Source organism: Macaca thibetana, chromosome 8, assembly GCF_024542745.1.
Source record: "Macaca thibetana thibetana isolate TM-01 chromosome 8, ASM2454274v1, whole genome shotgun sequence".
Lineage (NCBI taxonomy): Eukaryota > Metazoa > Chordata > Mammalia > Primates > Cercopithecidae > Macaca > Macaca thibetana.
This window is the reverse complement of record NC_065585.1, coordinates 75,761,334-75,783,647: the sequence shown is the minus strand read 5'-3', so window position 1 is coordinate 75,783,647 and position 22,314 is coordinate 75,761,334. Positions and strand designations below refer to the sequence as shown.

Below are 22,314 nucleotides of genomic sequence, written 5' to 3'. Positions count from 1 at the left end.
TCTATTTGAGATAAACAGGTGCAAAGAATACAAGTTTCCTTTGTAGCTTCTGATCCTACTTGATATATTTCACAATATCTGTCACATGTTGGCTTCTGTTTATATTTGTTGAATGAATAAAATGTTGATCACTTACCTAAATAAAGTAATGCACAGGTTATTCAAATGTGATAGTAGGCAAAACTTTGACTTTTTTTTAATTTTAAAATTTTAAGTTGATTTATTTTTTTCAGCTTTATTAAGGTATAATTGAAAAATTTTTAAGTCTATATATTTACGACATACAAGTTGCTTTGATACTTTTATACACTGTGAAATGATTAAATCAAACTAATTATAGTATCTATTACCTCACATACTAATCTTTCTGTGTAGAGAACATTTAAGATCTACTTGAAAATTGCTATGGGAACAGAACTTTATTTTCTAAATGCAATTAATTTTATGCTATATATAGGCAGCTGAAATTTTGAGCAATATATTTAAGACTTCATTGTTTCTGACATGTCACTGAGTCAGTGGCAAGAGTGACAATACCCATCCAGTCTTATGCGCTAATGAAAAGGAGAGAAATTTTAAAGTATTTTATTTTTTATCTAAGGATTGCTTCTTTCCAAAGGCAATATAGGTTAAGATATTGAGGAACTCTTGAACCTAATATATCATACTGATTTTTTTTCATTCAAAATGCCCAATAACAATAGTTTTAATTTTTACTGCTTATTATTTATTAAAGGATAGAGTTTATGTTATCAAAATTAAATCTGAACTCTGAGGACCAATCCCAGGCAAATGTGAATTAGCAGGCAGCATCCCACCTAATGGAAATGTCAGCTGAATGTGAATAATTTCAGGTTCCTATGAGTGCTACAAATGAGAAGCTATTTTAGGGACAACATTCAACTAAGGTGTTATCCCTATACTTCTGTTATGCTCTGAAAGAAGAAATGCATGGAACATAAATATCCAATTACAGAATCTACAGGGCAAATCTACTGAGCCCTGGGATTGCTAAAGTTGAATTCAGGCTACCGGCCTTAGGTAAATCAAAATTTAGCAAAGAGACTTAAAGTCTTTCTGGATGTGAAACAAATGACCCTAAAAGTTCACACATGAGCTAAATTAAGTAAAGGTTTGTTTGTTTTGTGTTTAGAAGCAGGAATCTGAGAAGAGAGGAAATTTCAGGTCAAATGGTGGCAACACTTGGGAGTTTTGAAACTCCAGGATATTGACAAATATACAATGCTTCTCTGAGAGCTCTATTTGGAGCTCAGGAAGTGTAGGTGACCATTGATGTGGTAATGATAACAAATGCGCAAAACAATCTGCTTTATGTTTTGAACTTGAGATGTTTGGTTAGGAAGAAATGCAAGCTAAATGTTGAACTCTAAATTTTACCCATTGGGTGTGATTGTTGAATGACATCTAAAGGTGTTTGAAGAATTATCATTATTTTTCTTGAGTGAAATACATTTTTGCAATGACTTTTAGTTTGGGGATAGACTAATACTATTTCCTAGTAGAAATGTTGGATACAAAATGCGTTAAATTTATTTGCAAATGAAGTTAAACACAATCTGCAGTGTTGTATACTTATGTGCAGTGAGGCAGACGAGGATATACTTTAACAGGTGGTAAAACAGAGGTGCATTTGGTCTGAGGTTTTGAGAATTCCCGAAACTTATAGCTCTGAGTTCTCCACCTCTCTGCCATACTGAGAGTTGAGGTTGAGTTGGGGTTGAGTTGGGGTTGAGTATGGTGGACTGAGTGTCTTGACTGCCCACACTTGAACCACTTCAGTAATCTCTGCAGAACTCAAATGCTTCTACTGCTAGCGTTTGGAAGAGAAAGACAAAAACTACTTTTAATCCTGAAAATGGAGTCCTTGGCTTTCTTCTTGTTCCTCTTATCAACTCATTTAAAGCTAAGAAAAGTTGTCTTAAATATATTATGTGATGGAAGGTAAAGACGACACCCCTGAAAAATCGGAAGAAAGGAATAAATGCTGTGTAAGAAAGAAATCACCAATAGTCACCCAACTTAGAGAAAACAGTCTTACTTCAGCTTCAAAAGCTGTAATGGTACCCTGGAACTTAATGCATAGGCAATAGGAAAATGAAGAAAACCAAGTAGAAAGCGATGTTTTATGGGTTTGTTATCTTTAGTATATAATTCACTTTATATGATGAATATATAATTCATTTTACTTTTAGTAAATAATGTATACTATATAATTCGTGTACTTTTTAGTGTATGATTCATTTACTTTTATGTTTTTATAATTCAAATTTTGAAATGGCTGTCTTTAAGAGCCAGTTTGCAAAAATTCTGTAAGTTGAGCAACTCTCTTCAGCAATCTGGAGTAGACCATTTACACATATACCACCTTCAGCCCGGTCCCCACCCAACCCCAAGTGCAGATAAGGAAGGACACAGAGCTGGAGAGACAGAGCTCCCAGATTTTTTTTTTTTTTTTTTTTTTTTTTTTAGACGGAGTCTCCCTCTATCGCCCAGGCTGGAGTGCACTGGCCGGATCTCAGCTCACTGCAAGCTCCGCCTCCCGGGTTCACGCCATTCTCCTGCCTCAGCCTCCCGAGTAGCTGGGACTACAGGCGCCTGCCACCTCGCACGGCTAGTTTTTTGTATTTTTTAGTAGAGACGGGGTTTCACCGTGTTAGCCAGGATGGTCTCAATCTCCTGACCTCGTGATCCATCCGTCTCGGCCTCCCAAAGTGCTGGGATTACAGGCTTGAGCCACCGCGCCCCGCCGAGCTCCCAGATTTTATGGAAAGAACCAATATGCTGTCTGGAGAAAAAGAAAATCTCCAAAGTGAGAAGTAAGGTGTTTAGCCATGTGAGCCTCAACTTTGAGATGGAACAAAACACCTTCTTTGCTTCTGATTATTATGACTTCTCTCAGAACCACAAGTGAGAGGCCATTCATGAACCACATTGAAGGAGTCATGTTTTATAAGGTTATGTGAATTGTGGAAACAATACCCATGGCTCTCTAAGTTGATTTGAATTTACTAGAATAAATTTTGAAATGGATAAAAAGGGCTTTTATTTGTGGTAGAAATTATATTTTAAAATGACAAGTCCCTGACTGCTACCAGATCCCACTCTTCAGCCTGAAAATGAGCTCCTATAAATAACTGAAATCTGAGAGAATAGAATCAATTTCAGAGTGTTTGTGTATCTGCCATACTTATCTTTGTATGTTTCCTTAAAATCTTTCAGTGTCTAGACATATTTATTTCAGTAAATTAGAATATGAGTTGACTTCTATTTGTGAAACATATGAAATGATGTGAATTGGATGAAAAATGTGTTATCAATTAAAATTTCATTCATGAAATTCTATACAACATGTTCATAACATAAATAGCTGCTTGTTTTAATTTTCTCAAGTTACCCTAAATTAAAATGAATCCCAGTAAAACTGAGGCTGTAAAATATTTTATCATGTATTTTATGCTGATAGTAAATGCAGCAAAATATGTGTAGAATAACACACCAGGTTCGGACTCTAAATATTTCTTAAGCAGCATCTGTTACATAGACATTTATAAAGATTCTGTGTCAATATTGTATACAATCTAACTTAGGAGGAAGTTCTCTGATGTTGTCATTGTTGATTATTGTAATCCCAATTATCCTTCTCTGGCCTTGTTTATTTCTAGTTAATAGTGTTCCCTCTCATTTTTTTGTTTAGTTTACTTGCTGAATTTTTCATAATATCCCGTACATTCAGAGTTTAAAAAAATCAGCAAAAATGTCAGATTTCTTTTTTTAGTATTACATATGACTTGTTTTCTTTTTTGCAATAAACTTAAAATGTATTGACTTTTAGAAATAATTGTGGTTAATAATGGGTGATTCTTTGGCACAAGTTGATAGAAGTGTAAAGACTCTTTGTCTGTACAGGAAGTGCTAGCTTTATGAGGCAGGTTATGTTTGCCTTTGAGCTAATATCCCACTTCAAGCTGAGAGTTCCCAGAAGTCATTCATTCACATCTAAAGGGGGAGACTACTTCTAAGATGAATACATCGTGAAGCTCCAAAAGAATCAGCTTTAATGGTGGCATGATAGGCTATGAGGCTGCTATTTTGATAATGGGGCCCTAGTGATAGCCACTTAATTGAACAACATTGATAGTTCCCTATTACAAATGAGGCCTCACTTGTCTGAGACCCAATTCTGTGACCACTGAGCTGAACTGGCTAGAATCCAGTGAGGAGTGAGGTGGGGGAAAGGTATAAGAGCACATTAACAGAGGTTAGCCTGTTTGTCCTTTTGCATAATCATCTTAAATTGCACTTTCCAGGTCATAAAATGAGTTATTTACTAATTATTTTTTTAGTTATCAATATACTTTTTAAATGATCTATGTTGCAGTGACTATGACTACAGCTGATTGCTATTATGCTCCCATGGCTGGCATCGAAATATAGCTCTGGATAGTGAGACCCTGTCTCTACTAAAGTGGAAAAAAAAAAAGCCCTAGCCACTCAGGAGGCTGAGACAGGAGTACTGCTTGAGCCCTGGAGTTCAAGGCTTCAGTAAGCTACTATGGTCTGATGGCACTGCCTTCCAGCCTGGGTGACAGAGCAAGAGCTTGCCTCCTAAAAAAAAATGCAACTCTGGGAGGCTAACTGAAGAAAGCAATGGCTGATTTGTTGAATGTGTATGTGGTTCCCTTTTTCTAGACAATGACAGCAATACTCATGCACAAGAATGTAGTTTGTGATGACTGCTCTTACAATAAAGTATTTTGTGTGTGTATATAAAGTATTTCACATAGCACATAAACGTTTATTTGTTCTAGGCAATTATCTGAGGCTGTCAAGTTCAAATAATTGTGCAGATGTATCCCAAAATAGCATCTTCCCACAAAGACCAAATGGTGATGATGAAGGATCCTCTTAGTGTGCAACAGTTAACTATTCCTTATTCTCCCATGTAGCCAGGGAGGGTTTTTACAGACATTGATGCATAAATGAAAGACTGTTATCATGCCATGTGGTGCAAAGTTAATTGCTCTTCTGAAATAAGTGAAGCTGAGATGTTTGATCCAATCCTAGAGCAGAGGTTCTCAAAGTGTCATCCCTTAACCAGGGGCATCATAATTACCTAATAGCTTGTTAGGAATATAAATTCCCTGGGCCCCACTCCAGACCCACTAAATCAAAGGCTCTGGGGCCAAGACCCTGCCACCTGCATTTTATTAATAACAAGACTTACATAGTAAGATTTGAGAGCCACTGCTCTAGAGCACTCCTTGCTATCAGGAAAAGGATAGAAGTTAGTTAATTGGCAGCCAAAGTATGTTAGGTATGAAAATGATCAGAGAGCATTGACCTAAGACAGGCTTAGGTATTTAGCTTTTCAGGCCACCTTATCTTGGATAGCTCAGACCTGGTGTTCTTCCTCTTTCCCCATGGTTGTCTCCTACTTGAGAATTCACTCTGGCTTAAGCCTCATCCTGGCCTTGAGGAGTCCAAACCTTGATTTGATCCCCAGTACCTGCCATCTTATCCAGCTCTGATACTGATTTACAGACATTCTGGCCTTATACCAGTTCTGCCCAAATCCCAGAGAGCAAAACTTCAGACTCAATCTCTCTGTAGTTTCTTCCTGCTCTATTGCCACAAATTCACCACTGTTTCTGAATACACTCTTTGCAAAGTTAAAGAGGCAACACCTGGCCGTAGGACGGAAGAAGAGAGAAACCTTTCTCACTCACCTCTCTACCCAGTGAGATGCTAATACATGTTTAACAACTGATTATTTTAAAAAGCCCTGATTTGTAGTAGTTGATTTCTGTAGTGTCAATACTCCCAACATAGCTGATTCAAGTTACCAATCGATGACACTGGTAGCTGCGATGGCACTGAACACAGCTAGAGTTGGGAAGAGATGTGAACAATTGGCTTTGCAAGCCTGTGGGAGCCGGCTCCAGGACAGCACAGCCTCCGTCCCCACCCTCTACTCAAATCCCTGGAAAAAGAAGGTGCCAGCAAATAAATATTTAGTAAATGAATAAAAATGGGGAGATCAGTGCAAACCTTTAACCACCACCGGAAAAGCAACTCAAGATGTATGGTATATGTGTCATTGGTGAGGAAACGTGGAATCTACATATGCAGGTAGCACATTTTGCTTCACATTCTTTTCTAGGTTTGAAGAATAAACAGTTGACATCAGATTGCATAAACATTTGTCACATAATAAAAAACAGCTATGCTCTTGTAAATAGGTATTCTAACTCATCCCAAAGTGATTCAGTGCATGTAATTTAATAGTTGTGTATCATTTCAAAGCAGACGTGGTCTATATTTTAACTTGTATAAGTGTTTGAACTTGTAATTAAAGTGAGATAATTAAGTTGCTGAGGCTGGCATGTGTAGACATAACTTTTTCCCGCTTTTTGGCTCTTCCTAAGGACATGCAATGTGATACGGAACTCACTATTTAATAGAGGCCTAGTCCATTTCATTTAAAATTATCAAATGCTTATGTGCAAAAAAGTCATATTTAAATTTTAAAAAATATTTATCAATAAAGACTGCCCGCTGAACTGCAAAGGAAATTGTATTTATTTGCCAAATGTTTTCAGAATAAATGCTTATTCTTTAACACAATTTTAAAACATGATTTGAGAAGAAAGTTATACTTTTTTTTTCCCCCTCTAAGAGTAGGAGCTGATTTTTTATGACTTCAAAACATGTATTTTGATTAGGAAACTTTTTGTTAACTTCTCTGCAATTAGATAATAGAAATCACCACTGTTCCTCATTCCCCTGCTCGGTGCTTCCACTTTTTAAACGCTCCCCGTAGGTGTTCATGTTCACTGGTATTTTCTTTCAACAATTCCTGTAAGTTACCCTTTCTTTGTGGACAAGTAAGAGTTTGCAAAACTTTACACCCTTATTCTTCAATTAAATACCGACATGGAAGGGTGGTGTCGAGCATGCTAATCAGCAGGACCTCCCTGTGGGAATCTGTGCTAGAAGACTGGTTCACATTGAAGGCAGACAGTGCTGTTGACACTGGCTGTCAAAAAGGTTTCACGTCTTTGAAAGGAAATCTTAATCTTCTTTATTCATGTGTGAACAGGTCCAGGCCCCCATCCCGGGACTCATATGCATTGGCTGTTTAAACTACAGGTTGCTAGGCTTTGGGCTAGAGTCTGTTTGCCTGTGTCTAGTTCCCCCAAATGGATGAGGACTGAAAATTAAAATCCGTCTGACACAGACCACGGCTTTTCTGTCTCTGTTTGAAGAGACATGGCAACCTAGGGCGAAATGAAAAGGAATTTTATTGAGCGCAAAACCACTCGATGTTTAAATGTTGGAGGCAGGAACTGAATGGTGATTTGGGGTAACTCGTAGATTGTTTATAGACAGTGGGATGGCTGTCAATCAAGGCACAAAGGCAAAATTTGTGTCAGAAAAAAAAAGTGCTTTTCTAGTAGCTGAACTCTTGTTTCCTGTTAACAGTCTCAACCCCAGAAATAAAAAGCTTTTTTTTTTCTTGAAGTTTCCAAGCACACAAATTTCAGAATAACAGAGATGCCTTACTGATCTGGGTGGCACAGTTTAAGGCTAAGTTATGCCCAAAAGACCTCCTATGGAGTTTCTCTGTTGCATTTGAAATTTCTTTGTCTTGGTTATAACTCGTTTCTGCATTTTTCACAAATAGAAACAGAAGAAGCAAAGATGTAATCACCGATTGGAAATCATCAAAGATATTTGGGACAAAATATACTGTACCACTTTAATAACCTAATTCAAAAAGATCTTAGGCATACATTTGATTTTATTTTTAGAACCCATTTCTTCCTAGAAATTAGGCATTTTCTTGAGTGCTCTTTTACAGCATTAAATAAACATTTTCATCGTTAACATCGGTAGTGTTAACAAAATATATATCTTTTGAAAACTTAGCAATGCAAATTAGAATTTTCAAAATAAATTTTTACCTTATGCTCCTAGAGAAATTTTAAGGCATGCAAGTAATATATATTACATTAACCTGGTGGGTAGTTAAATGTGTTTCTTCACTTAATGTAAAAAAAATCTAGATTTGAGATTTTATTCAATAATAATAGATTCCAATGGAATCTTGAATTCTCTCCGTATTTCTTAGACTTCTATGTATTGATAGTAAGCTTGTCCTACATATATAAAGATAATAAGGCTGGCTTGTCAGTACAGAAAGGCACGTCTGTTAGTGCTGTTTTAAGGTGATGGTAGATTTGCTCTGTTGGGTAGATGCTTCAAACCAGCTCCGTTTTCAATTGACACCATGCATTTGCCAAAGGACTGTTCATGGGTTTCATCCTTGGCAAGAGGAGCACAACAAGAAGAAAGAACATTAGCAAAAATCTTCTCTTGTTATTTTTGGTTTTAAGGAGTACTCATTAATCATACTTGTTATTTCCTACCAACTCTGACTAGTTTGAGAAACAGTCAAAGGATGAGGTTGGAATAAAAAGTTAGGCAAAGCCAGATTGGAGAACAGTTTATTTCCCAGAAAGCTGAATCAAGTTTATGACTACTTCCCTTGACAGAAGTTTCTTCTCTAGTACTTCCCTGAGTAGATCAAAGTGTTGGTGAAATTTCTTGCTGAGTAGGTTTGCCAGATGGGTAAAATAGGAGGTCTCTGATAACTGGAGAAATTTCACAGAAAGAGGCCTGTCATGGGGCAGGAGTGAGGGGGCAGAGGAGATATATCAAATATCCTAGAGGTACTTTAGTTGGCTTGAGCAACCATCAGAATCACTGGAAAATTGAATGGATATTTAATCCATCCCATCCTTTTTATCCAATTTGGTCATTTTCACCCATAATAAGAATGACAGGGGAAGAACTGGAATCATATGGCTGGGAGTCTTCTCCTAGCCCCCACATGGAGAGGACTAACATCCAGATTCCCTGACTCCTGTCTGTTTTCTTCCCACAGGCAAAGTCTTTCTCCTTAATCAAACTTCAGTCAGCTCCTCTGAGCCTTCTTCTCAACTAGGCCTGGACCGTGGGCTTCAGTGTCAATCCTATTGGGCCTGTTGGGCCTACATCACTCAGTTTTAGCAAGAATCCTGCTAAGTCAGTTTAGAGTATCTCCTACCCTTGATATCTGCTACCGCCTCAATATCAAATTCTTCATTTCTCACCATCCCCCAATGATATCTGATCACTCTGACCTTCCTTTAGCAAAAATTCTGTTAACTAAGTTTAGCAAGAATTCCCTCTGCCCTTGATGTCACCTCTTAATAATTTTATTATCCGCTGAACATCCTCTCCTCACAACCTATTCTTTGGTTATAAATCTCCAGTGGTCCTTGTTATCTTTGTAATATTGAGCTGAGTTTTTACTAAGGTCTATTTTCCTCTATTGCAGTTGTTCCTGAATAAAATCTATTTTTACCATTTTAACTACTGACCAGCTCTAGTTTTCTGTAACACCAGTACCTCAAGCATCTATATCAGCTATCCAGTGGGAAGAGATAAGAACATTCCTCATTTATCTATGAAGTAGATAATTACTGGCTTCACTCCCCTGAGGAGGTCTGTAAGAATCTGGAAGTGAAGAAGTGAAGATAGGTTTCTATGCAAAGTCTCAATGTTGAAAAAAAAAAAAAAAAAAAAAAACTGCAAGATGGGGACTACAGATATTGTTAGAACCAGAACTGTAAAGAATTGCAAAACCTTGCAATTTTCCATAGCCCCTTCAAACCTCAAGAGTAAAGGAAATTTAATGGCCCAGGGATATATATTTCCTCAGGAACTTGGAACAGCAGAGTTACCATGTCTTCATGTTGGCATTTTGGATTATTAGTTTTGGCTAATTTAAGGTTATTAAATCCCCTTGAGCTTCAAGGAGGGCAAAAAAAAAAAAATCATGAATGTAAACGATGTTAATACAGTAATAATAATGTGGATTCCCTGGGGATTAGGAGGAAATATTTCAAATTCCAGAAACAAAAAGTTTCTTGAAACAGATTCTTCTTTATGGTGTGTGTGGTGGGGGGAGTGTTGTAACAAAACTGTCTGCTGCCATTCAATTTTCTTGTTCCAATGCTATTACTACATCCTTCAGGAGTTTCCTCTGCTACCACTCATTCATTGCTCCCTAAAAACCATAATTTACTATGTTATTACAAAAGACTGGGAGAGGTTTGCATCCTTGGACAGGAAAACCACTCTTGTCTCATTACATTTGCTGTCTCTGGACCCACACATATCATCCTTCCCCATTCTTAAGAAAATGGAAAGTGTTTGAGTGAGGTAAAGACCCTGATTTCCTGGGTTTCTCTAGATTTTTTTTTTCTGGTTATAAATAAACCTTAAAAAATTAATCCAGCATTTGAAATTATCTATGACATTACTATTGATTCCATCCCATTTTATAAAGGTTACTTTTTCTCCAGCCTAGACATCCTAAAGACCTTCTGAGTAGCTACAATGGGGACAGAAATGAAAATCAAAATAAACTATCCTAAACTACAAATGTTAGAAAAGAAAAATTATATTAGTTTTTTCATGCTTCAAGTCAAAGGCAAGTTATTTTTCTTAAAAACAAAACTGAATATGAACTTATGTATATTTCAAATTTATAGACTGTAATAGATACTTTTTGAACGAAAATGACAATATCACTGAATATACATCTATGGAAAATGACCCTGACCCCTCCCCACACATTTCCCCACATCCCCATCCCCAGCCAGAATCCTCTAAACAACAGGAAGGAGGACCAGAGCACAAGCATCTTGTCTTTGGTCAACCATCACATTTATTCCCTTAGTTGGTTAAATTTTTAGAGTTTTTTGACCCTCGGTATCTGTTTCTTATCATGGCTTCCATCGGTACTTTCCCCAGTGCCTAAGGCTTCTTTTGGTTTCCACTGTCTCTACTCTCACTCAGGAATTTCCTTAAAGTTTTGTTAAATAATACACTGGGCTAAATATCAGAACCTAATATGGTTGGGTTTTCCTTGCTTTGTGAGACAATAGCATCATTTCTCAGATTCTACCGCTATCTAGTTGATCCTTACAGAAGTCCTGTTGAATACTGAAATGAGAACAAACATTCTTCCTCTATGTGCAATGGAAAAAGGCACGAATAAATAACTCTGGTCTAAGACCTCACAACCTAATGATCCAACTCTCTCCTAGATGAAACTTCAGACAGGGCCTTGACCTTTCTGATTCCTTTCAGTCACAAGAACAGACTCATTTACATGATTAAATAGTCTCATCTTAATATTATCATTTCGGTTTTTGTCCAATGGAACACTCCTTCATTCCCCCAGCTTGGGGTCACTTTAGGTTTAAAAGCTTTGCCACTTTACTCCCTGAAGCTGGTATTGGTTTGGAGTTTGTGTGGATAGGTGGGTGAGGGGTTAGTTGAAATTTGGTGTTGGCTCTTACTTCATGTGCCAGTTCACAGGTGCACTGGAGATCCAAGTGGGAAACTCGGACCGCAGTTCCCTTAGTCTGGCAGCACTTCTTCAGACTGGCCATCCCAAGTCCTTTAGTATCTGGACTTCCAGACGTTCACACCTATCCGACCCAAGGGTTCAGAACCTCCAGAGGTGCTGAATGGGCTTGGATGTATTTTATAAGCTCCCAAGTGATTCTAATTGAGACAGAACAGGAACCCCTCTTAGGGGCCTGTGGGACCCCCAAGCATGGAAATAAAGAAAAATCTTGGGTTCCTCTAAGTGAAATTCCAGGCACCTAGCTGGACCTGAGAAGTAAATGAGCAACTTAATAAGCTAAAAGGTAACAATAGCTTAAAACAATAGCCAAGGAAGTTAAGGTCACAAGATGTTTGGTTCTCCTGTAGAAACTAAAGGTAACATCTTAACACATGTCCCTGAATTGTCTTTGAGAACCTGGATTCCCCACTGAAGAGATCCACTGGCACACAGACCTCAGATGAGGGGGAAACTGAGGACAGAACTCTGATCACCGTTCTTTGTTCTAGATTTCTTTCTAAGGGGCCTGGAGGAGGTCATGCCCACCAGCCAGAGCTAACATTTTTTTCTGTTATCCCCAATTTTTAGACAAAGCTTCACTTCCTTATCCAATTGCAAATCAGAAAATCTTTGAGTCTACTTCTGGCCTGCGGGCTCCCACTTCAAGAGGTCAAACCAACATGCAGCCTCCATGTGTTGATGTATGACTTTGCCTGTAACCTCTACCTCCACTCCCTTAAAAAGCCCTTACCTGTAAGCCATTCAGATCAGCTCTTAAGAATAAACTGCCTAATTCTCCTTGCTTGGTGCCCTGCGATAAATGCCTCGCCTTCTGTCATGGCAGTCCTGATATCAGGGTTTAGTTTTGCTGTGCCAGGCAGGTTGACCCCAGTTCACTTTGGTAACACAGTCTGCAGTCATACCTGAGATCTATGGGTTTAAATCCAACTCAGGAAACATTTTTTATTCCCATCCTTTACACTCCACCCTTGTACATCAAAAAGCAAAATCACTCTATGTTCTATGATATGGTCATCTCTAAACTACCTACTATATATGTATATATTTTCTGAGACACGGCCTTGCTCTGTCTCCTGGGCTGGAATGCAGTGGCGCAATTGTAGCTCACTACAGCTTTGAAATTCTGGGCTCAAGGGAGCGTCCTCCCTCAGTCTCCTGAGTAGCTGGGACTGTGGGTGCATGCCACCATGCCCAGGTAATTTCTTCTTTTCTTTTTGTTTTCTGGTTTTTGTTTTTTGTTTTTTTTTTTCAGTAGAAACTAGGTCTCGCTGTGTTTCCCAAGCTTACCTACAAAAATTTTTATTACTAAAGAGAGCACCAAACATCTCATTCTAAGATATCTGCATTCAGGTTAATAATGATCTCTCCACCTTCCCATCAAAAGGTGCATGTTTGAAGTCTGTGTTTGAATATTTAAAGTGCTGGTTTGGGTAGCTTTTTCTAAAACAAATGAACAGTCACATTTAGAGAAAGTAAATTGCTTGCAACTTCGAACCCCCCGCCTTACTCTGACTTTCATTGCTTCAATTCGCTTTAACTTAGTAATATTTTTTTGAAGTTATGAGACCTGGCATCAGTGAAGGTACTCCAAAACCAATAAATTTATCTCTGGGTGCAGCAAAAATAGCATAGTCTTGTATCCATTAAGCAGAAGTGAAGCTGCATTATTTTGGCTCCTATAAAGCAAAGGAAGACAAAGAGAAATCATCAGTTTAATTGTAAGTCACGGGGACACCATATTTGACCAAGAAGCAATATCTACATGTTTTACCCAATAAAAATGAACACCAGAGGAACTGTGACTCCTTTAAATCAAATGTCCTTACAGATGATCTTCTTAACTGGTAAAAGTAATTAAGATTAATTGTCTAGGAATACCAAGGGAACTTCACATGCTATAATAGCCTTTCTGCAAATGTCAAAAGAGTGTAAGCCTTGTTTCATTTAATAGAGTGTTCTCTAAAAGGTATTTTGAATGTGGGAGTAAGTGCTCTGTTAAAGGCAGCATCTATGCTATTTATTTTCCCAAATGTGGGTTTACAAAGAGCATTTAAAATACCTCAAATAAAGGCAAAGGATTAAATATTCTCATATACAGACAGACATGGTTCTTTCCATATGGTACTAGGCTACATACGATTTCAAAAAGCATATAAATCGCTGGCAAGTTTGAAAATTGATTGATCATAACTTCATAGACAGATGAACTGAACTGTTCAAACACTCTTTTTGGTAAAAACCTCAAATGAGAATTCATGATTTGTCAAATTGGGATAGTCCTAGAAAAGAAAATACAATCAGAGATCCACTGAGTTCAAAAACAAAATGGAAACTGTGGTTCCTGGCAGAAACAACTCAAGCCGGATATATTTTATAGAGCAAATCAAGATCTGGCTTCTGGTTAAGATGACATCAACATAAAAAGAATGAATCTAGGTCATGGGATGTCTGAGCAGGCCTTGTCAAAGGAATGCAGGCCACAGAACACCCGGCCATTTATTGCATTAAGGCAGCTCATAATATGACATCTCTTTCCCAAGCTTTCCTTCCTCTCTGTCTTCTTATTATAACCCCTCTTTTGCCGACAGACATTTGCTTTTTTGCAAGAATAAAATTTGACGTTTTCAGAGATGGTTGGGTTTAAGCCTAAAGTCATGCCAAACCCAACCCAGAATGCACTTCCTCATCACAAAGTGATGCTTTTTTTCTGTGTGAGCCAGACTGCTCATTGATCCACAAAGAAACCAGCCAAGTATTTCATAACATTTTTGAAAAATGCTGACATTACCAGGTGCTTTTATGACAACAAGAGACCTAAACAATGAACTAATCTTTCTGAATCCATGAGCCTGTAGAGCCAGCTCAATCTGCAGTGGCAACCTGTAGATTTCGGACAAAGGCTAATTGTTCTTCTTTTGTGATCATTGTGCATCTTGTTATTTGATATGAGATATTATTTGACAGCTGTCTTTTATTTCTCTAACTGTGTACAATGGAACAGCTTATTTCTGAAAATGAAGAGAGCTGAATGGTCTCAGATGGTCCACCTCAATTTCAAGAATGAGGAAGGGTTGGATGAATTCCTCTGTAAAGGCTCAAGGTGACCATGCTTTCCAGGCCCTCCTTTTCAGGTTCTTGTATGGTTGAGCATAATTCTTTTTGTTTTTCCTGATCTGGTCAATGCTGAGAGCATAATTCTTTGTGGTTTTTCACAAGTATGGTATTCAGCCCTTCTAGCCACACACAACGCATTGATGAGTAAGGAATCCTCTCCTGGGTAAGTAATCAAAAAGGGGAAAAAACTAACATAAGGCAAAATGGAAAGTTGTTTTCAGTTCGGAAAATGTGGATATGAAATAGAGAGTAATTCCACATACTGGCATTTACCTTGTGCCCATGCCAGGCACAGGCTTTTAAGTGTTTTATATGCATTATTTATTTTAGTTCATAAAACACTGATGAGGTAGGCACTTTCTTTCCATATTTTATAGATGAGAAAAATGAAGTATAGGGGATTATGCTCTCTAGCATGATATTCGAGGTCATGCTAGTGAGGAATGGAGCCAACAATTTTTTTTTTTTTAGAGACAAGGTCTCGCTTTGTCACCCAGGCTGGAGTGTAGTGGCATGTCCATAGCTCACTGCAGCCTTGGACTCTTAGGCTCAAGCGATCTTCCCAACTCAGCCTTTTGAGTAGCTAGGACTACAGGTGCATGCCGTCACAGCTGGCTAACATTTACTTTTTGTAGAGATGGGGTCTCTCTGTGTTGCCCAGGCTGGTCTCAAACTCATGGCCTCAAGTAATCCTGCCACAGCCTCCCAAAGCACTGGAATACAGGAATGATCCACTGAGCCTGGTCAATTATTACTTGAATCCAAAATTGAAGAGTTTAAAAATGATGCCCAATTTGATTATTATAGAATATCTAATTCAGAGAGTTCTATAATTGGTAACTTTGGTTTATTAGTAAAATTTTCAAAATATTACATCTGTCACATAGGTTGGTCATGGGGACAAAATAAGATAAAGCAAAATTTAAACTTCTGTCTTAATAAATAGTAGCTATCAGCATTTTAGAAGCAATAACACAATTGTCTCTGAAAGGGAAAGAGTGACAGTATCATTGTCGAAACTATTGTTACTGAAAGCTTAGATTTTTCATTCGTTCCTTTAAATACACATGACTCTGGCTGGGCACAGTGGTTCACGCCTGTAATCCCGGCACTTTGGGAGGCCAAGGCGGATAGAGCACAAGGTCAAGAGATCAAGACCATCCTGGCCAACATGGTGAAACCCCATCTCTACTAAAAATACAAAAATTAGCTGGGCATGGTGGCGGGCGCCTGTAGTCCCAGCTACTCGGGAAGCTGAGGCAGGAGAACCACTTGAAACTGGGAGGTGGAGGTTGCGGTGAGCCGAGATTGGACAACTGCTCTCCAGCCTGGTGACAGAGTGAGACTTTGTCTCAAAAAAAAAAGAAAGAAACAAACAAAAAACAGACAAATGACTCCATGGAGAGTATTACCTTTGCAAAGATGAATGAAACCACTGTCAGCAGAGGGACAGAGAAGGAAAAACTAACAAAAGTTTGCATTTAATTACAAATTACAAAGTGCTAGGAAAGACAAGAATTGAACCATGCAAGCATCCTAGTGCTTTTGTGAAAAACAGCGTAGGGAACCTTCCACAGGCCCAGCGAATGTAACCCAGTACTGTTTATCTTCATGGACCCTACTTGTGTACTTGCTCTGTAGAAGTGATTGGATCTGTTTGCCTTCACAACAAAAGACCAATCATATTATATTTTACTTATTGCTTAGAATGGCTAGGGGCCTCGTCATTTGATCTTTCTGTGCAAACTAGAGTAAACTTATGAACCTGAGTTAATCTTCTCCTTTTGACAGTCATACACTTCAGCTTCTTTTTCTCCCTCTAATTGTCATTGACAGCTCAGAGATCTTAATCTCTATCAGAAGTTGAAAATTGGTATTTTGAAGCAAGGGTGTGTTCCTGCTATCCGTTAAAATGTAAAGGTTTTGAAACCATTTATTCTCCTGATGATTTGTACAGGGTTGTTTTTAGGTTTTCTGATGAGTCCTGCATGAACTGGAAGATTAACTATGTGTAGTAATATATACACTGATATGCTAGGCTTTTATATTATTCTTATCATGAAACAAAGAAATGAAATGCAATAATAGATGATTCACAGATTATAATAAATACAATGAATGCATATTAGTCCCTGCATCAGACTTCCTATTGAAAGAAAAAGGAACGGTGCATCTATGGTTTGAATATAGTCGCTTCAAAATTCAGGTGTTGCCAATATAATAGTATTAGGAGGTGAAGCCTTTCAGAGATGTTTAAGCCAAGAGGTCTGCTCCCTCATTTGGGGATTAAGGGCCTTTTAAAAGAGGCTTCACACAACATTTGGCTAGATTGCCCTTCTGCCTTCTTCCATGTGAGGAGGTAGCAAGAAGGCCCTCACTAAACCAAATTCTGGTGCCTTGATTTTGGACTTTCCAAATTCCAGAATGGTGAGAAATCAATTTCTGTTCTTTATAAATTACCCAGTCTCAGGTATTTTTGTTGGAGTAGCACAAAACAGACTAAGACAGATGTCTTCCGAAAAATTATTTCTCTGTTATTTTTTTCTAAACACCCATCCTTGAGTATGAACAAGAAGTTGATCTGATGCTATCTTAATAAGTTTTAAAATAGCCAATATCAGTATTCACTAGAAGATCCAATTTTATCTTGTAGCAGAATGCCTTACACCCTAAATATAGGCTCAGTACCAAATCAAGGACCAACGGTTGTTCAGAAATTCTATGATGGGCTGAAAGGGGCCGCTTAGGAACTACAATTGGATGGCAGGGGATCTTGAGACTTTTCTTAAAGCTGTGTTCATAATCACACCATTTTTATTTAACTATATGTTTGTTGGGATAGATGGGGTGGCACAGACTAAGATTACTGAATTTACTGTCCAGCCTAAATTACTTCATAATAACGTAACTCTCAGGGGTTCAATGTGTGGCAGAAGTTACAAATGAGAGGTTGCAGAGAATGTTATCACACCACTCTGACACTGATATTCTCAGGTAATGTGTGCTTTCATGTGGAATGGCACCAGAGTTATATGAAGAAGAATGCTGTAAACTGTAACAAGTTTGTGCAGACAGAATAAGGAAATTGGGACAGAGTTGAAGTCTTGCCAGAAGCATAGGATCTGATTTTCCTTGGCTTTGCTGGACCCTGCCAAGTGTAATGTATCAAGAATGTTCAGTAATATATTTTTATTTCTTTTTTGAGATAAGTTATTGTGAGTTCTTCTTTTCTTTTTTCTTCTTCTTCTCCTTCTCCTTCTCCTTCTTCTTGAGATGGAGTCTCACTCTGTCACCCAGGCTGCAGTGTAATGGCATGATCGTGGCTCACTGAAACCTCTGCCTCCCCAGTTCAAGTGATTCTCCTAGCCTTCTGAGTAGCTGGGATTACAAGCAGCCGCCATCATGCCCGGCTAAGTTTTGTATTTTTAGTAGAGACGCGTTTCACCTATGTTGGTCAGGCTGGTCTCAAACTCCTGACCTCATCATCCACCCGCCTCAGCTTCCCAAAGTGCTGAGTTTACAGGCATGAGCCACTGTGCCCGGCCAAAATAAGTTATTGTGACTTTTTCTATATATTTATTAGATAGAAAAGCAAAACGTATTGTGCCCATGATGATACATCTGTGTTTGTGGTGAAAATGATGCTGCTGAAAATAAGACTGCACAGACACCCCGCACAAACTTTCATGGTTGTCACAGGCTCTGGGTGAATCTGGGATCCCGCAGTATCTCTATGGTCAGTTGTTTTAGTTTTTCAAAGCTGTCACCTTTGACACTGATGCTCTTGGGCAAGTTATTTAATCATGATGAATTTAGTTTACTTATCAATTAAATAGAGAGAGTTAATACTATCCTGTGGTATGATGGAGCCGGTTTGCACTGACCAATGAGAATAAGTGTTAAATTTGTGGGGAATTTTATGAGCTACTTGATATCACTAAGGCTGTGCTCAACGTGTCATGTTGGGAACAGTTACACCACAGAAACTAGCAAATGCTCAACTAGGGATCCCCCTGAGCCCACCAAAGTGTCCATTGTTAAAGTTTACCTGCACAGCCATTGTAATATCAGTCCACTGAACTGTTGGGCAAATTGAAGGCTATAATGTATGAAAGCAGTTCCTGATCATAAAATGACAACTGGAGTGTCCTCCAACAATGAAAGTTATTTTATTGCCAGGCGTGGTGGCTCACGCCTGTAATCCCAGCACTTTGGGAGACTGAGGCAGGTGGATCACAAGGTAAGGAGTTCAAGATCAGCCTGGTCAGCATGGTGAATCGAGATCAGCCTGGTCACCATAGTGAAACCTGTCTCTACTAAAACTGCAAAAAATTTAGCCAGGCAAGGTCGTGCACACCTGTAATCGCAGCTACTCAGGAGGCTGAGGCAAGCGAATTGCTTGAACCTGGGAGGTGGAAGTTGCAGTGAACTGAGATCATGCCACTGCACTCGGGCCTGGGTTACAAGAGTGAGACTCTATCTAAAAAAAAAAAAAAAAGAGAGAGAGAGAGAAAGTTATTTTATTAGTATTAACATTGTTATTAAATATAAGACTGGGTGTGGTGGCTGATGACTATAATCCCCGCACTTTGGGAGGCTGAGGCAGACAGACCACTTGAGGCCAGGAGTTTGAGACCATCCTGGCCAACATGGTGAAATCTGGTCTCTACTAAAAATACAAAAATTAGCCAGGTGTGATGGTGTGTGCCTGTAGTCCCAGCTACTCAGGAGGCTGAGGTGGGAGAATGACTTGAAGCCAGGAGGCAGAGGTTGCAGTGAGCCGAGATCGCACCACTGTGCTCCAGCCTGGGTGACAGAGTGCAAGACTCCATCTCAAAAATAAATACATAAAGTAAAAAATAAAAAAATTATATATATACATACACATACACACACACACACACACACACACACACACATATATATATATATATATAATCTGTATTACAGACTGTTTTTGTTTTTCTACTTTCTTTTGTTTTCCTAATAACCCATCCCTCCTGGATGAGTTTCCTGGGGCTGCCATAACAAAGTACCACAAACTGAGTGGTCCCAAATACCCAAAATGTATTGTCTCATATTGTGGAGACGAGAAGTGTAAAATGAAGGTATTGGCAGAGCTAGGATCCTCAGGTTTCTTCCTTGCCTCTTCCTAGCTTCTAGCGGTTTGCTGGGAATTTTCAACATTCCCATACTTGCAGGTGTATAACACCCACCTGTGCCTTTGTCATCACATGACATTCTCCTTGCATATCTCTGTCTTCACATGGCCATCTTCTCATAGGGATGCCAGTCACACTGGATAAAGGACATGCCCTACGCCCATCAGACCTCATCTGAACTATATCTATAATGAACTTGTTTCCAAATAAGGTCACTTTCTGAGGTGCTGGAGACTGGAACTTCAACATATCTCTCTTGAGGGGAGACAATTCAAAACCTGTAACACGCACCTAGTATCTTTTGAAAGTGTCCTTCAGTCTGCCTTTGTAGCATTGCTCAGCTCATCTCTGCTTACAGTCAATCTGTTTCAATTTCCTTTGAGTGTTTATCTGTAACCTCATAAGATTAACTTGTTATAAGACATTTTCTAATGCTGAAAAAATAACATTGTTTTCAGGTCAGTACTGGGTTGGTTGACACTGAAGAAAAGAACAACACACTTATAGAGCTAAATGTTAGGCATTGTCCTATAAGTACAAACCATAGAGATGCTCCTTCAAGGAGCTGAGATGGAAATGGATGTGAAAACGAACAGGTCTACCTGATATGCTACATGAGGGTTCAAGAAGTGGCCTTAGGAGAGTATTAGGATACAGAGCCTATGAATCTCTGTGGCAGGTGGAAAGGCCAGAAAATCTTCAGGCATATGATTTGATCTAGGTGGGAAGAGGAAAAAGCAACGGTTAGACATTCCTGTTCCTAACTTTCAGAAAATCAGCTGATATTTTAAAAGCCATTTTCTACTGTTTGATTATAAAACCTTTGGAGGTCATGCTGCCCAAGTAGTTATGATGCAGGACTTTTTGCTCCTTAGTTCAGCTAAAATTCATGTTCTTGTCACATGTCCAAGAAAAATTAGACATGCAGACACAGTGAAAGATGAGGAATGTGGGATATATTAATAGAAAGATCTCAGCAAAGAGAAAAAGGGGTCCTGCCAACGGGCTTCCACTTCATAGATTGAACACCAGGCCACCACACACATGAGCTGAAGAGGCCAGGCTCGTCCCCATCTGCATAAGCTGCAAATCCCCAGTGGCCCCACCTCGATCTCCCAGTGTGCAGGTGGGCCCCCAGTCTGTTGAGGGCATGTCCAGACAAGGACCTGGGCAGGTTCCCTCATCTGCACAAAAGCATCTGATATAAACACTTGTGGGGCAGATCGGAGACTCTCTGGGGATCCTCCCTTATCTGCCTCCTGCATCTATGATTTACACATAGGTGGCAGTTTCTATCTTTGAGAATCACCTAAAATCTTAGATGATCAGGCTTCTTCAGTGCAGGCTGGTCATTTGAGTCATGGGCTCATGGATTTGTGCTCTAAGTATGCTTTAGGATTTTCTTTATATTTATCAAATGTATAACCTGCAATTATTGATTCCTTTATATCACCTGGAGATCTTTAATCATTTTATTAATATATTAAGCTAAATTGCCAAGAATGTCCTAAGCACTGTTAACAACAAGCTGGTAGGAAACCTGTATTCACGTCTATGAGTAGGAAAGAACAAATTGAATAAGCACATACTTAATAGATAATCATGAAAGAGACAGTAATAATATAATGAAAGAAGAGGCTTTGGAGTCAGATAGATCAGAAACTGAATTCTGGCTCTGTCTTTTACAAGCTGTGTGACCTTTTAATAATGTCATCTCTTATGGTTGATGTGAAAATCAAATTAAGTGACATGTAGAGACAGACTGGGCACTGAAATCAGTGTAAGACTCAGATGTTATTTGCTAAGTTCAAGTTCTATAGCAACAAAATTAGGATAAAGAACCATACGTTATGAGGAAATAGGTAATGAGTTGATATAATCCATTTATACATGACAGCCCAGTCTAGTTCACAGGATTTCTGTTACACCTAGCCAATGCTGCTGTTAGAGCAAGAAAGCAGCCATAGAAAATATGTAAATAGAACTTGTCTGTGTTCTGCAAAAACTTTACGTGCACTGAGATTTGAATATAATTTTATGTATCATGAAATATTATTTGTCTTTTTTTCAATTATTTAAAAATGAGAAAATTTTCTTACCCATCGTTTGCCAAGCAATGAGCTATAGCATCATGGAACTACCCCAGGATCTACAGATGCCATGTTTGTATGATCAGGCATGATCATGGCTGCTTCCTCTGGGGTCTGTGTATCATATTCCTGGAGTATTCCCCATGTTCTCGATCCTGTGATAATACCTAATACCCACATTATGTCATTTAGCTTTCCCAAGAACGCTAGGAAGTAGACGTTCCTTCCTCTCAACTAATGAATAAACTAAGGTTGTAATGGCGAAGTATTTATTCCATGCTTATTATATTCCAGGAAATTCTCTCTTTCCTGGAAAGAGTTGGCCATATAAACAAGATTACATTCCTCAAAGAACTTCCATTCTGGGGAGGAGAGATATATAATAAACAAATGAAAAATCAAGCCCATAGGACTTTTACAAGTTGTGACAAATGCTAAGAAG

The 22,314-nt window shown here is 38.6% G+C and overlaps 1 long non-coding RNA gene across 1 annotated transcript in view; it reads right to left on the bottom strand.

The window, feature by feature from the left end:
* Positions 1 to 230: 230 nt before the first annotated feature.
* LOC126960624 (uncharacterized) overlaps positions 231 to 22,314 on the bottom strand; it is a 185,302-nt gene continuing 163,218 nt past the window's right edge. Inside the window, exons 4-5 of the long non-coding RNA XR_007728083.1 lie at positions 13,074 to 13,182; positions 231 to 1,977 (exon numbers count right to left, since the gene is read on the bottom strand). This is a non-coding gene — a long non-coding RNA (uncharacterized LOC126960624). The remainder of the gene's footprint in view (positions 1,978 to 13,073; positions 13,183 to 22,314) is intronic.